Raw genomic sequence first — 13,990 nt, 5'->3', positions numbered from 1 at the left:
CTTTGAAGGAATCACATAGGGAGTAAATGTACCCATATCTTCTGCTAAGGGTTCTGATAAGATGTTAAGATAAATATAAAAAAGGCTTATTAAGGCCGTTTATGAAATTGACATAAGAATCATGACGTACTGGTTCCACTTCACAATCTTATTATGTATAGAAATTTATGAAACATCCTAATCATTTGGACTATATAGAAACATCTTGCTATCAATATATGCACCTTGCTATATTAAGAATGGCACACTCAATAACCTGAAACAATAATCACTTTCCATATATGCACCTTGCTATCAAATTTTTAGCTGAACAAACCATTACCTTATGGAAAAAGATATAAAATTAGTCCATATAAATAGCCTCCAGGCAAGCATATCTAACATACAGAAAGTCTTTTTCATATGAAATTTTCTGCAGAATGTAAAGATGTTTTTAATAGCACTTCAATTTATAATGGGAACTAATAGGATGTTTCATGGTAAGAATACAGGAAATTAATATTAACTCTAACTGACAAAAAAAGCATCACTGCATTGAATAGTATTTGTATTAATAAGCTTCCTCCAGCATGAATCATTTTGCCATCTACTGTAGTTGTCTGCTCTTCAAGGAAATCACAAATTCCATGTAGATATATCACTGAAAGTAGTAAAGATGGTTATTAGAACCAAATAATTAGTAGCAGCAAAAGTTGATGGATCTTACACATGTGTTAGATACCCTAAAATCTTGCAACAATTGTTTCTAGGCAATTAAAATAATCGCCAATATAGCTAATGCATGGATGGACTAATGGGTAAATTAAATGACTACATGGTTAGGTAATATGCAGAAGTTATAGAAGCACTATACTTTATTAAAAACTTTTAAATGGCAAAACTATAATCAGACAATATTAAAGCATCAACATATTTTTTGTAAATATAATTGTTCGAATGGGCTGTAGTCTATAGTCCAATATAGTAGAATTTCGAAATATCATTTGTCACAGTGCATACATAACAACTTAAGATCAGATCAAAGTTTCTCCACTAAAGTAATAGGCTGCTCTTTAGTCTCGTGATTTGCACGCTGCACTTTATTTAAACTTCCTATTGTTTTCCATAGATCGTCTTGAATCTCCCATCTCAGTAACAGCTTTACAATACAAAAACCTGTATATGTGTATGGAACAGAAACTCCTTTAATTATGGACTGATACTACAACCACAAAACTCCTCGCGGCTTGGTTTGTCGTGCCTTTCTCTTGAGCTTACCAATAAACAAATATATTTTGTCGATAGCTCGAACACTGCTCTGAACGTGTTGGCATACTACAGAAAATTCAAGGTTACATATATAAAGGACCTATAGAAAACTGGGAAGAAGAAATATAACCTCCAATAGTTAACTTTCAAGTGTTCCGATGTAGACTTGGTACTAACTCCAGTAGTAGAACAACAATTTTACTGTCGAGAACAGCCTCTGAAATCAACATGTACATACAAATTAGAATCATCCTCAATTGTTTTTCATGTTCTCATAACAAAACAATTAAACCAAGATGAATAATCAACATATTTATAGGTGCAAATAAGGGTACATATGCTGACTCTATGAAGGCAATGTCATGGAATTGTGGCTCGTGTAGAACACTTGCTATAGTTTCTTTTTTGAAGGAAATATTTAGTATCTTTGACAGTTGATCACTCTACCTTGCTACATACATGCTCTGATTCCTATGAAGGCAATGCCAAGGAATAGATGCTCCAGGAGAAATTCTCATCCTCCTTGTCCTTGGTAAAGAATAAGGCATAGGGTATGCATGCAAGTAATTACGAATCCAGCCAATAGAACCCTGCATCCCAGCCACAACTCTGATATGGAGGATATGATCATCGATAGAACCCTGCCTGAAATCTGATGTATAGGCTATGATCATTGGTAATCAAAGAAGAGAATCTAATTGGAATAATACCATCGGAATGTCAGGAGCCTGCAGATCTCCTTCAGAGTAAAAACGCTGGTGAGCTGCATCAGGTTTTGGACTGTTGACCACGGCGGCCAATACTCTTGAATCTTGTGGGACATGGATGTCATGTGCCCATGTAGTCTTATCCTCTCAAGTCCACGTTGAGTTCTTTCAGTCCATGACCTTTTTTGCGCAGATCTATCCTGACTGGAGGCGTGACCTAGTCCTACCATGCAGTAGTCGGCACCTCCGACCTACAGGATTATGCTCTCGATATAGGGAGAGAAAACAGTGAGGCTGCTACCGCTCGTGATGCGAGACCGGCGTATGTGAGAGAAAGATTAAGATGCATATTATCTCCCGTGAGGTTTTTTTTTTTGTTGTCGATTGAATTGGCATCTCCCGTGAGTTACTGTCTAAAAAAAATCTATATGTTACAGACGTGTTTTTGATGGACTGTTGACGTGGTGGTGGCTTTGATTACGTTTCTGTTTCCTTTTTTATCGCCCTTTGCTTTTCTCGTGCCACGAATTGTATCTCTGGATGTTTTTTTTTTTGAATATTGGTGTGGTTGCATTGATTACGTTTCCCTTTCCTTCTCGATCACTCTTTCCTTTGTTTTTCTATATCGTACCATGAATTGTATCAAGCAGTGAATCCATGAATCTCGAACCTGACCCAAACTATTGATGCTAGCCATCTATGCATCCACGTGACAACACATAAGCGTTCAATATTATTGGTACATACATGTTAGCATGTTACGTAAAAACTTTAAATCTCAGCCATTATTATTCTAATCGAACGGTGTAAATTATATTAGTATATGTGGGTGAACGTGGTGGCTTATATGTCTCTTGTCTTAATTATACAATAGATGTTGTGATGAATTGTCACTTGTTCATGAGAAGTCTATGATAAAAGTTCTATGATAAAAGTTTTATATTAAGGTTTGTTGTTGTTATAATAAGTCACATGATGCTGCTATGTCCGTATTTTTGTTTTATCGACACATCTCTCTCTCTAAGCATGTGGACATGTTTTTCGACTTCGGTTTTCACTTGAGGACAAGCGAGGTCTAAGCTTGGGGGAGTTGGTACTTCCATTTTGCATCATGTTTTTCTACTGCTATTTATGTTTTTTTATTGTATAATAATGCTTTTTGAAGTAATTATAATGCCTTTTCTCTCATAATATGAAAGGTATGCACCAAGGGGGAGAATTTTGGCAGCTGGAAATCTGGACCTGAAAAAGCTACGTCAAGCTACCTATTCTGCACAACACCAAATGAGCTGAAACTCCCTGAGGATTTTTTATGGAATATTTAAGGAACACTGGAGCAAATAAGTACCAGAAGAGGGCCACCAGGTGGGCACAACCCACTTGGGCGCGCTAGGAGGCCCAAGCGCGCCCTGGTGGGTGCTGCCCTCCTCGGCCCACCTCTGGTGCCCATCTTCTGGTATATAAGTCATTTTGACCTACAAAAATAAGGGGAGGACATTCGGGACGAAGCGCCGCTGCCTCAAGGCGGAACTCGGGCAGGAGCACTTTTGCCCTCCGGTGGAGCGATTCCACCGGGGGAACTTCCCTCTCGGAGGGGGAAATCATCGTCATCATCATCACCAACAACTCTCCCATCTTGGGGAGGGCTATCTTCATCAACATCTTCACAACACCAACTCCTCTCAAACCCTAGTTCATCTCTTGTGTTCAATCTTTGTATCAAAACTATAGATTGGTGATTGTGGGTGACTAGTAGTGTTGATTACATCTTGTAGTTGATTACTATATGGTTTATTTGGTGGAAGATTGTATTTTCAGATCCATTATGCTATTAAATACCCCTCTTCTTGAGCATGTTTATCATTTTTGAGTAGTTACTTTCGTTCTTGAGGTCACGGGAGAAACCATGTTGCAAGTAATCATGTGAACTTGATATGTGTTCGATATTTTGATGGTATGTATGTTGCCATTCTCTTAGTGGTGTCATGTGAACGTCGACTACATGACACTTCACCATATTTGGGCCTAAGGGAATGCATTGTGGAGTAGTTATTAGATGGTGGGTTGCGAGAGTGACAGAAGCTTAAACCCCAGTTTATGCGCTATTCCGTAAGGGACCAATTGGATCCAAAAGTTTAATGCTATGGTTAGAATTTATTCTTAATACTTTTCTCGTAGTTGGATGCTTGCGAGAGGGTTAATCATAAGTAGGAGGTTTGTTCAAGTAGTAGCACCTAAGCACCGGTCCACCCACATATCAAATTATCAAAGTACCAAACACGAATTAAGCCAACATGATGAAAGTGACTAGATGAATTCCCGTGTACCCTCAAGAACACTTTGCTTATCGTAAGAAACTGTTTTGGCATATCCTTTGCCTCAAAAGGATTGCGCTACCTTGCTGTACTTTTGTTACTACTATTGTTACTTGATCGTTACAAATTATCTTGCTACCAAACTACTCTGCTACTTATAATTTTAGCACTTGCAGACATTACCTTGCTGAAAACCACTTGTCATTTCCTTCTGCTCCTCGTTGGCTTCAACACTCTTACTTATCGAAAGGGCTACAATTGACCCCATACACTTGTGGGTCATCAGCAACGGGAAAGTAACTAGCAAAGATCAATATGAAACAAACTCGTACGCAATGGATCAATGATGGATAATTATGTCGGATGGCAGTCATCATGCAATAGTTATAACCTAGGGTGACACAGAACTAGCTCCAATTCATCAATATATTGTAGGCATGTATTCCGAATATAGTCATACGTGCTTATGGAAAAGAACTTGCATGACATCTTTTGTCCTACCCTCCCATGGCAGCGGGGTCCTATTGGAAACTAAGGGATATTAAGGCATCCTTTTAGTAGAGAACGTGAACCAAAGCATTAGCACTTAGTGAATACATGAACTCCTCAAACTACGGTCATCACTGGGAAGTGTCCCGACTATTGTCACTCCGGGGTTGCCGGATCATAACACGTAGTAGGTGACTATAACTTGCAAGATAGGATGCAGAACACAAATATATTCGTGAAAACATAATAGGTTCAGATCCGAAATCATGGCACTTGATCCCTAGTGACAAGCATTAAGCATAGCAAAGTCATAGCAACATCAATCTCAGAACATAGTGGATACTAGGGATCAAACCCTAACAAAACTAACTCGATTACATGATAAATCTCATCCAACCCATCACCGTCCAGCAAGCCTACGATGGAATTACTCATGCGCGGTGGTGAGAATCTTGAAATTCGTGATGGAGGATGGTTGATGATCACAATGGCGACGATTTCCCCTCTCCGGAGCCCAAAACGGACTCCAGATCTGCCCTCCCGAGGAAAAACAGGAGGTGTCGGCGGCTCCGTATCATAAAACACGATGAGTCCTTCTCCATCATTTTTTTTCTCCCTGAATATGAATATATGGAGTTGGAGTTGAGTCCGGTGGAGCTTTGTGGGACCCACAAGCCAGGGGGCGTGCCCAGGGGGGTAGGGCACGCCCCCACCCTTGTGGACAGGTGGTGGGTCCCCCTCGGTTGATTCTTTTGCCAATATTTTTTATTGATTCCAAAAATATTCTCCGTGAATTTTCAGGTCATTCCAAGAACTTTTATTTCTGCACAAAAATAACACCATGGCAATTCTCTTGAAAATAGCGTCAATCTGGGTTAGTTCCATTCAAATCGTGCAAATTAGAGTCCAAAACAAGGGCAAAAGAGTTTGGAAAAGTAGATACGATGGAGACGTATGAGGCTTGATGATGTATCCTCCTTCTTGATCAGCAAGCGGGAGAGGAGAAGTAGATGGGATCACAACCAACACGATGGTGTGGTGGTGATGGTGGTGGTGGAGCACCGACAGCGCTTCGCTAATCACCGTCAGGACGAGGCGGTGGAACTACGGAGTAACGTGAGAGAGAGGGCGCCAAGGGCTTGGTGTGTTCACTTGGGGCACCCCCTCTCCTCCGTATATAGATGGAGGGGCGTGGGAAACAGCCCCTCCAAGCCCTAGGGTGCAGCTAAGGGGGAGAGGACTTGGACTCCAAGTCCAATCCTATTCCTACTAGGACTCCTTCCCTTTTTACCTTCCCTTGCCACATGGGCTTTTGAGGACTTGGTGCGCCGAGCACAATAAGGCCAGGATGCCTCCCCGCAGCCCATGCTATCCCTTGGGTCGTGGTGGACCCACTTGTGGACTTCCGAACCCCTCCAGATTCCTCTGGAACCTTCTGGAAGCTTTCCCGTACAATACCGAAAAAATTGCACCTTTTTTGGAACCCAAAATATGAATTCACATGTATAAATCTTTACCTCTCGACCACTCCTAGACTCCTCGGGACGTCCGGGATCTCATTCGGGACTCCGAACAACATTTGGTTACCACTCATCAAATATCCCAATACTACTCTAGCGTCAACGAATGTTAAGCTTGCGACCCTGCGGGTTCAGGTATTATGTATTCATGACCGAGACACCTCTCTGATCAATAACCAATAGCGGGACCTGGATGCCCATATTAGTTCCTACATATTCCACGAAGAACTTTTATCGGTTGAACCTTTATGACAACATACATAATTCCCTTTGTCTGTCGGTATGTTACTTGCCCGAGATTCGATCGTCGGTATCTCTATACCTAGTTTAATCTTGTTACCGGCAAGTCTCTTTACTCATTCCATAATACATCATCTTGTAACTAACTCCTTGGTCACTTTGCTTGCAAGCTTCTTGTGATGATGTATTAGCGAGAGGACCCAGAGATACCTCTCCGTCACACGGAGTGACAAATCTCAGTCTCGATCCATGCCAACCCAACAAACATCTTCAGAGATACCTGTAGAGCATCTTTATGATCACCCAGTTACGTTGTGACGTTTGATAGCACACAAGGTATTCCTCCGGTATCCGGGAGTTGCATGATCTCATGGTCGAAGAAACATGTATTTGACATTAAGAAAGCAGTAGCAATAAACTCAACGATCATATGCTATGCTAACGATTGGGTCTTGTCCATCACATCATTCTCCTAATGATGTGATCCCGTTATCAAAGGACAACTCATGTCTATGGTTAGGAAACCTTAACCATCTTTGATCAACGAGCTAGTCTAGTAGAGGCTCACTAGGGACACGGTATTTGTTTATGTATCCACACATGTATTTAAGTTTCCGGTCAATACAATTCTAGCATGAATAATAAACATTTATCATGATTAAGTAAATATAATAATAACCATTTTATTATTGCCTCTAGGGCATATTTCCATCATATAACATGGCGGTAAATTCAACCACTAATTTTTACCCTTTTGAGCTTGTTTATGGGTTAAAACCTATTGTTGATCTTTTTCCATTTCCTGTTTTTGGAACGAACCGACTTTGCAAGTAAGGATGTTGATTTTGTCAAGCAACTTCATGAGAAGGCAAAGGGAAGAGGATGTTGTTGAGCAATGAAATTTGGTAAGGATACATCTACTGAAGGTCCGTTTTTCTAAGCAACGCAAGTGCAAGTTGTCGCTCATAGTGATGACCTATTCAAGGTGCTTGAGAAGATAAATGACAATGCCTACAAGATTGATCTTCTAGAAGATTATCGTGTTAGCCCAACCTTCAACGTCTTTGATCTTTTCTTATACTTTGGCCCTTTAGAATTGAGGACAACTCCTTCTCAAGAGACAGATGATGAGGATGATATCACAACCATTCACACTACACCAATCATCGATAGATGAATCACAAGAAGTCACACGAAGCAAATACATGATCACGTGAAATGTCTAAGAGGGCCCACAACATCTCAGCCCATGAAGAAACAATGTTTTATTTTGAATAAACATAGCTAGGAGTTAGGGGGGGACAAGTTTGCTGCTAAAAAATAATGTCCTGACTCTAACGAAACAATATTTGATGATGAAATAAGCTAAGTACACCTTACAAGAGAATTTTAGAAGTTACCTCATCAATTCCCTAAGCTGGTTTGGTTTCACACCTAAGCTAGTTCGGTTTTCACACTATTTTGGTTCTCGAAGTTAGTTTGCTTTCACACATATTGGAGGTGTGTCCCCAATATAAATACATTAGTGCATCCATTCGTAGAGAACTTTCGGTATTTCTATTAATAGACAAAGACATAAGACTCATCATGAGATTGGAGACTTATTGCTACCCTTATTCTCGTGATCCCATGTGGAGTTGCTCATAATTTGTGCTCCACAACTTAAGGGTGGTTGTGTGGGTTAGTGTTCGTGATTTCCCTTGCAAAGATTGCAGCAATCCCGTGCTCCACGTCTTGAACTCGGATTGCATGCTATGGTTGGCATCCTCCTCGTTGGGCCACCATCTCTTTTTTTTTTGGCAGCTTGCAACTAGTCATCCCTCTGTTCATCGATCCTACGTCGTGAAGAGGGGGCGATAGTTATCCCTCCATTCATCGATCCTACGCCATGAAGAGGGAGCGACAATTATCCCTTCATTCATCAATCCTACACCGTAAAGATCGGGTCGCCCACTCGTGCTTCTCTTCTCTAAAGACAGTTGCGCGCCACTTTTTCTCTCTACCAAAATTATTTCGCAGGGACTTGCCGTGGTAAGAGGTCTTATGGCTCACAAGAGCTTAAGTGAGCGCACCAGCTAGATACCAAACTTGAGACATGAACTTTCTCTGCTTTTCGTTTCTTTACCTTGACAAGAACTTGCAACGTCTCCATGAATCCGACACTCCAATTAAATTGCATAGTATAGTACTGCAGATGAACATAAAGCATGTACTCCCTCGGTAACTTAATATAAGACCTTTTTTTGACAGTAATGATATCAGTATATAGCCAGTGAGTAACATAAAGTTTGCATGACAGCAAAAGACCGATGCATCTTTCTTGGACCAATATCTCAGCAAAGAAATGGGAACCCTGATACGAAAACAACACAAGGCATCCATCCCTTGATGAACTGCAAGCAGCATTTCGCAATGGCACTAACTAAAGTGGTGGTTAAATTTCTCTGTCTCTCTAGCTAGCTAGCAAATACAAAGGCTGGCATCATCATGCATGCAACTCAGCTTTGCTGCTTGCATTGGCAAATGGCACGAGCTCTTCAAAGTCAAACAGCACATTAGCATCTGACATACGCACAAAGTCCTCTGCCTTTATAGGTGTATCGTCAAGGCGGTAGACATCATAGATGCAGTCGCCGTCCACGTACCCACGCAGCCACTTGTCTCGTGACTGTGTGCGATGATCTTATTGTTGCATCTTCTTGAACTCGATGTTGCGCCCGTGCAAACTCTCCCCTGATGGGTGCACAATTCTGCTGCCGTCGTACTTGCGGTACAAGCAACGGACTTGCTCTGCCATGCAAACATACAGAGACATCAGCTTTGCTGCTTGTATTGGCAAATGGCACGAGCTCTTCGATCAGTCAAACACCACATTAGCATCTGACATGCGTACAAAGTCCTCTGCCTTTATAGGCGTATCGTCAAGTCGGTAGACGTCGTAGATGCAGTCGTCAACCACAGCACCTGCACAGCGACTTGCCTCGCCGCTGTGTGCGATGATCCCATTGTTGGTGAATGACTTTGAATACACTCCTTCTCCACACAGCATCTTCTCAAACTCGATGTCGCGCCCACGGAAGCTGTCCCTTGTTGGGTGTACAATCCTACTCCCATGGTACTCACAGTACATGCAACGGACTTGTTCTGCCATGCAAATATACAGAGACATCATGTTATTTATAGTTAGTATTGGATGGATGGTAGAGTCAACAGAAATTTACTTATACATTCATGCACAGTAATTAGTTATCGATAAGGGAGCAAATCAGGAAGCCTTTCTACACTGTTCGTGTCAGAAAATCTTTGTACGTAATTCATGGCGCTCGGGGAGCAAGGGGTGAGCCGTGAGCGGCGTAGATGGTTGGGGAGTGGGTAGCAGCGTTCACTGGATGATGATAGAGCTGCTAATATTGTCGTCCTATAAGACTGAAATATCCTTACACTTGCAGAGTTCATTGAACACTTTGTTAAAGGTGTATTCTGAAGGTGGTAAAGAAGCCTATGCTGCTTGGTGACTGAATCAGAAACCTCATGCTGTACAGAGGATGAGCTAAAACATGTGGTGTCACTCATAACAGTACTTTATACTTTTATAGAGATGACGACTTATAATACCTATGGTGTGTACATAATACAGTGCTTGACGATGGCTTTCCTCAAGAAATTGAATCTTCTAGAAATAAAGTTCACATAGGGTGCAGTAGTGATAATCCGTCTTCAGAAAGAAAGGATACTTCAGATTTTACAGTTGGCATTGTCTTACAGATCCCAATGGGATCACCTAGTATGAATATGAACATGATTATTTTCTTCCGTCAAAAATAGGACCACGGCAATAGCTCGGGTGCTTAAGCTTGGTTTTCACCTTTTATAATTATCTACTAGTACTGAACTTGACAGCTGAACTGAGTGTCTGCTATTCCATTATTAGGTTTGCTCTGTTTTGAACCTCCAGAGCCTCCGGCATGTGAAAACAGAGAGTTGGTGCTATTTTTGGTTAGACATCTTGCCTTTTGGCATTTTCTTGATTTTTAAAAACTTCTACCTACTTACTTCAGTAATTATCCATTGTGTTCAGTAATCTGTCAGGACAATTCTTCCGCCTCTGGTGCAGAATGAATCATTACTCGTAGTTTACGTACCTGCCTAACTTATCAGCTTGATACAAGACAGGGAATTATATATCTGATTGATGGAAAACATTAATAGCAAGGGCAAAACAGCCGCATACCAGTGCCGGGAGGCAGCACACGCACAGGGCAGCACACGCGCACTTCGGTGCCATCATTGGCACATTCAGCAAAGAAAAGCGTCGGAGGTGTAGCAGCAGATTGGGCAGCAAGGAAGTTGATGTGAGAGCAACGGTAGTAGCCTTTGACAGGCCTTGTGCACACAGGACCATCAACATACTCATTGGCACCGCAGATAACATGAAGCTTGTAACTTGGTACCTTGAATCATCAGCAAGACAAAAGAAAGGTTAACTGGAAACATGGAATGTTTTACAGAGAGCAAAGACTAAAAGAGAAGGAAGCCAACCCCAAGCTCATTGCTGTATGAGTCCATTGCAGATTTCACCATGCTGACGAGCCTAGCATGCTGGTCCCAGAACTTGTTAATCCGATGTTGCACCCTTATGTGTGCCCACCGGTCTAGAACCTTGATCTCTGTTTCTGGCTGCTGCTGGTGTTCTGATAATAACATGCAGGAATGCATCAAGGATTCAGAGAGGTGCTCAGCATCCTCATGGGAGAGCATGGCATCACCTTTGAGACGGTCGGAGGCCATCCGCAACACTGAATTAGACGGCCTGAGAAGCTCTACCTGGTGATGAGGCTCAGGGTGTCTTGCTGCTGCTGCCGCAGCAGTGTAGGCTTGTTCGACAGTGGCAGATACCACCATATCATCATCATTTTTATCATCATCAAGGAGGAGGTTGGGATCAGCGAATCGGAGATCAGCACCGACAGCCTGCAGTCGTTGAATTGCTTCGTCAGGCCTGAGGTGTGTCGTGGCACACCGGGTGCACAGAAAGGATACAAGACCATATAGGGACCGGACAGCAATCTGCAGAAGGCCTCTGGTGCTGATCGCCGATATCGCGACATTTTTTGTTGGAGGGTAGGCTCGGTTATACCAGATGGTGTTGAGGATGATGTTGCCGACCGGATCCAGCGGGCCGTAGCAGTGCCCGGCCTGAAGCAAGCTGTGGTGGTAGTGAGACTGCAGCTTGTCCTTGGGCAGCCTGGCCAGTGCCTGAAGATAGTATCCATGGATGGTGGTGAGAAGCATACGCCAGACGGCTGCCCGCTCAAGAAACACCTTCTTCTCCAAGACGATGGGAGACAGGTCTGGACTGAAGTTGAGGAGGCGAGCAGAGGCGAGCTCCCATGATTTCTCCAGGCTGAAAACTCTAGGTGGGCTGAGGCTGTTTCTTGAGCAGAACATCATCTACCATGACAATGACAGTGGCAAAGGACTCGTCAGAGTAATCGGAATTGGCCGACGATGGAAGCACGGCGGCGACATTGTTGAGATCAGAATGCGAAAGCAACTTCCACCCTAGCGCGAACTGGCTGGGATTGGGGTGCTGGGCGGAGGCCGCGGCGCATCTGAGGGCGGTCTCGACGGCGGCCGCGGTGGTGTCGGACGCGAAGCCGAAGCTCAGCTCCATGCCGCGGCGATTGACGACGAGGTGGGCGGCGACGAGGGGATCCAGCCGGGCCTCGTTGAGGTACCAGATGGCCATGGCGTTGGTGAGGTGGGGGAAGAGGGCGGTCAGGAAGGCGACGAGGCCGTGGAACGACCGGCGGTTCATGTCCCCGATCAGATCTGGCTCGCCCAGCCGCGCCCCCGGGAGAGAACGCTCCTCCTCCTTGGAATCGACGGCGGCGCGGGCGATGGAGGCGCCGGCGACGATGTTGGAGACGGGGTCCAGGAGGCCGAAGCAGAAGCCGGCGTCGAAGACCCCGGGGATCTGTCTCACCCGCCCGTAGCAGCTCTGGATCTTGGCAAGAAGCTCCGACTGTAGCCTCACTATCTCCCCGCTGTTGAAGACGAGCTCGTCGTCCCTGAAGTTGCTCGGCCCGTAGACCCTCAGTGCGGCCGACGGAGCTGCTGCTTCCATGGACGGGAGGATACTTCGGTTGTCCCTGTCGAGAAATTCGGGGATCGGGCGTGCCTGCGGCAAGGCGAATCGTGACGGCCGGCGACGAGGAGTAGGTCGGCGGCGGCGGCGCTGATGGCGACGAGAGAAACCCCCGAAATTGTTAGGGCCGAACCAAATTGTTTTAGAGCATTACTATACCCCTAAACCCTCAAACCCTCAAAAAAAACCGTTTTTTTATGGATTGCAACAAAAAAACACAAAAACTAGAACCCCTAAACCTTCAAACCCTCAAAAAAATTAAGGATCCAATCCTCAAACCCAGTTTCAAACCGTAGAAGTGAGGGTTGGAGGGGGGCGCTCGACCCCAGCCCGCACTCCCTTCCCCCGTCGCGCGGGAGGGAAGTTTCCTCCCTTGCTTCTCCCTCGCTTCCTCCTCCCAAGCCGCCGGTCGTCGCCCGCCCCAAATCCGGCCGGCCCCCCGCCTCCCCTCGACGCCGCCGCGTCCCGCCCCTGTGCCTCACTCCCCGCCGCCTGATCCGGCGTTCCCCGGCGCCTGCCGCCCAGCCCCGCGCCCCGACCCCCGGCCGCCCCGCCCCGCCCCGCCGCCTCCCGGCCCGGCGTCCCGGCCCCCGTCCTCCTGCCCCGCCGCGCCCCGCCCCCCGGCCTCCTGCCCCGCCGCCCCCCGCCCCCCAGTCGGCTCCCGCCCCCAGCCACCCCCCAGTCGGCAGGCCAGAGGCAGCCGCGCCGCTGCCCCGAGCTCCCTGCAGGTATACTATACTTTCTTTTTTTTTGATTTATTTTTTTCCTTTTTGATTCATTGTTGGCACTCACAATTTATTGTTTGTTGTATTGTGTAGATGGAGGTGAACAACAACGACATGGACTCGTTGTCCGAGTCGTCGGGTTGGTCGTCATCCGACGATTCGGACATCGATGAGTTGTTGCAAGACGACGACGTCGAGATGATGAGCCTCCTCATCGACGTGCAATCCTTTGAAAACCGCGTGAAGCTGATGGATCAGAGGAGAGGGTCGAAGATGGGGCGAGTCACCACTACCGGAACCGCGCTCTCGGACACGAACATTTGATGGAAGACTACATCTCCGAGGTACCTACATACCCTCCTCGTCTCTTCCGCAGAAGGTACCGAATGCGGCGTAGTTTGTTTGTGAAGATTGTCACCGATTGTGAGGCCGCCTCATATTACTTCAAACGTTGTAGATCCGCCGCCGGTATCATGGGGTTTAGTGCATATCAAAAGATATTGGCGGCAATGCGGGTACTCGCTTATGGCATACCCGCGGATTATACCGACGAGTATCTTCGCATTGGGCAAGATACAACCACGGAGTCAGTCTGTAG

The 13,990-nt window shown here is 45.0% G+C and overlaps 1 pseudogene; it reads right to left on the bottom strand.

Annotated features, from left to right (window-relative positions):
* Nucleotides 1–8,778: 8,778 nt before the first annotated feature.
* Nucleotides 8,779–12,815, bottom strand: LOC123135075 (uncharacterized; annotated as a pseudogene).
* Between the last annotated feature and the right edge of the window lie 1,175 nt (nt 12,816–13,990).

This window comes from Triticum aestivum, chromosome 6B (assembly GCF_018294505.1).
Source record: "Triticum aestivum cultivar Chinese Spring chromosome 6B, IWGSC CS RefSeq v2.1, whole genome shotgun sequence".
NCBI classification, from domain to species: Eukaryota; Viridiplantae; Streptophyta; class Magnoliopsida; order Poales; family Poaceae; genus Triticum; species Triticum aestivum.
Note: the sequence above shows the minus strand (reverse complement) of the source record. Positions and strands in the feature narration are given on the sequence as shown.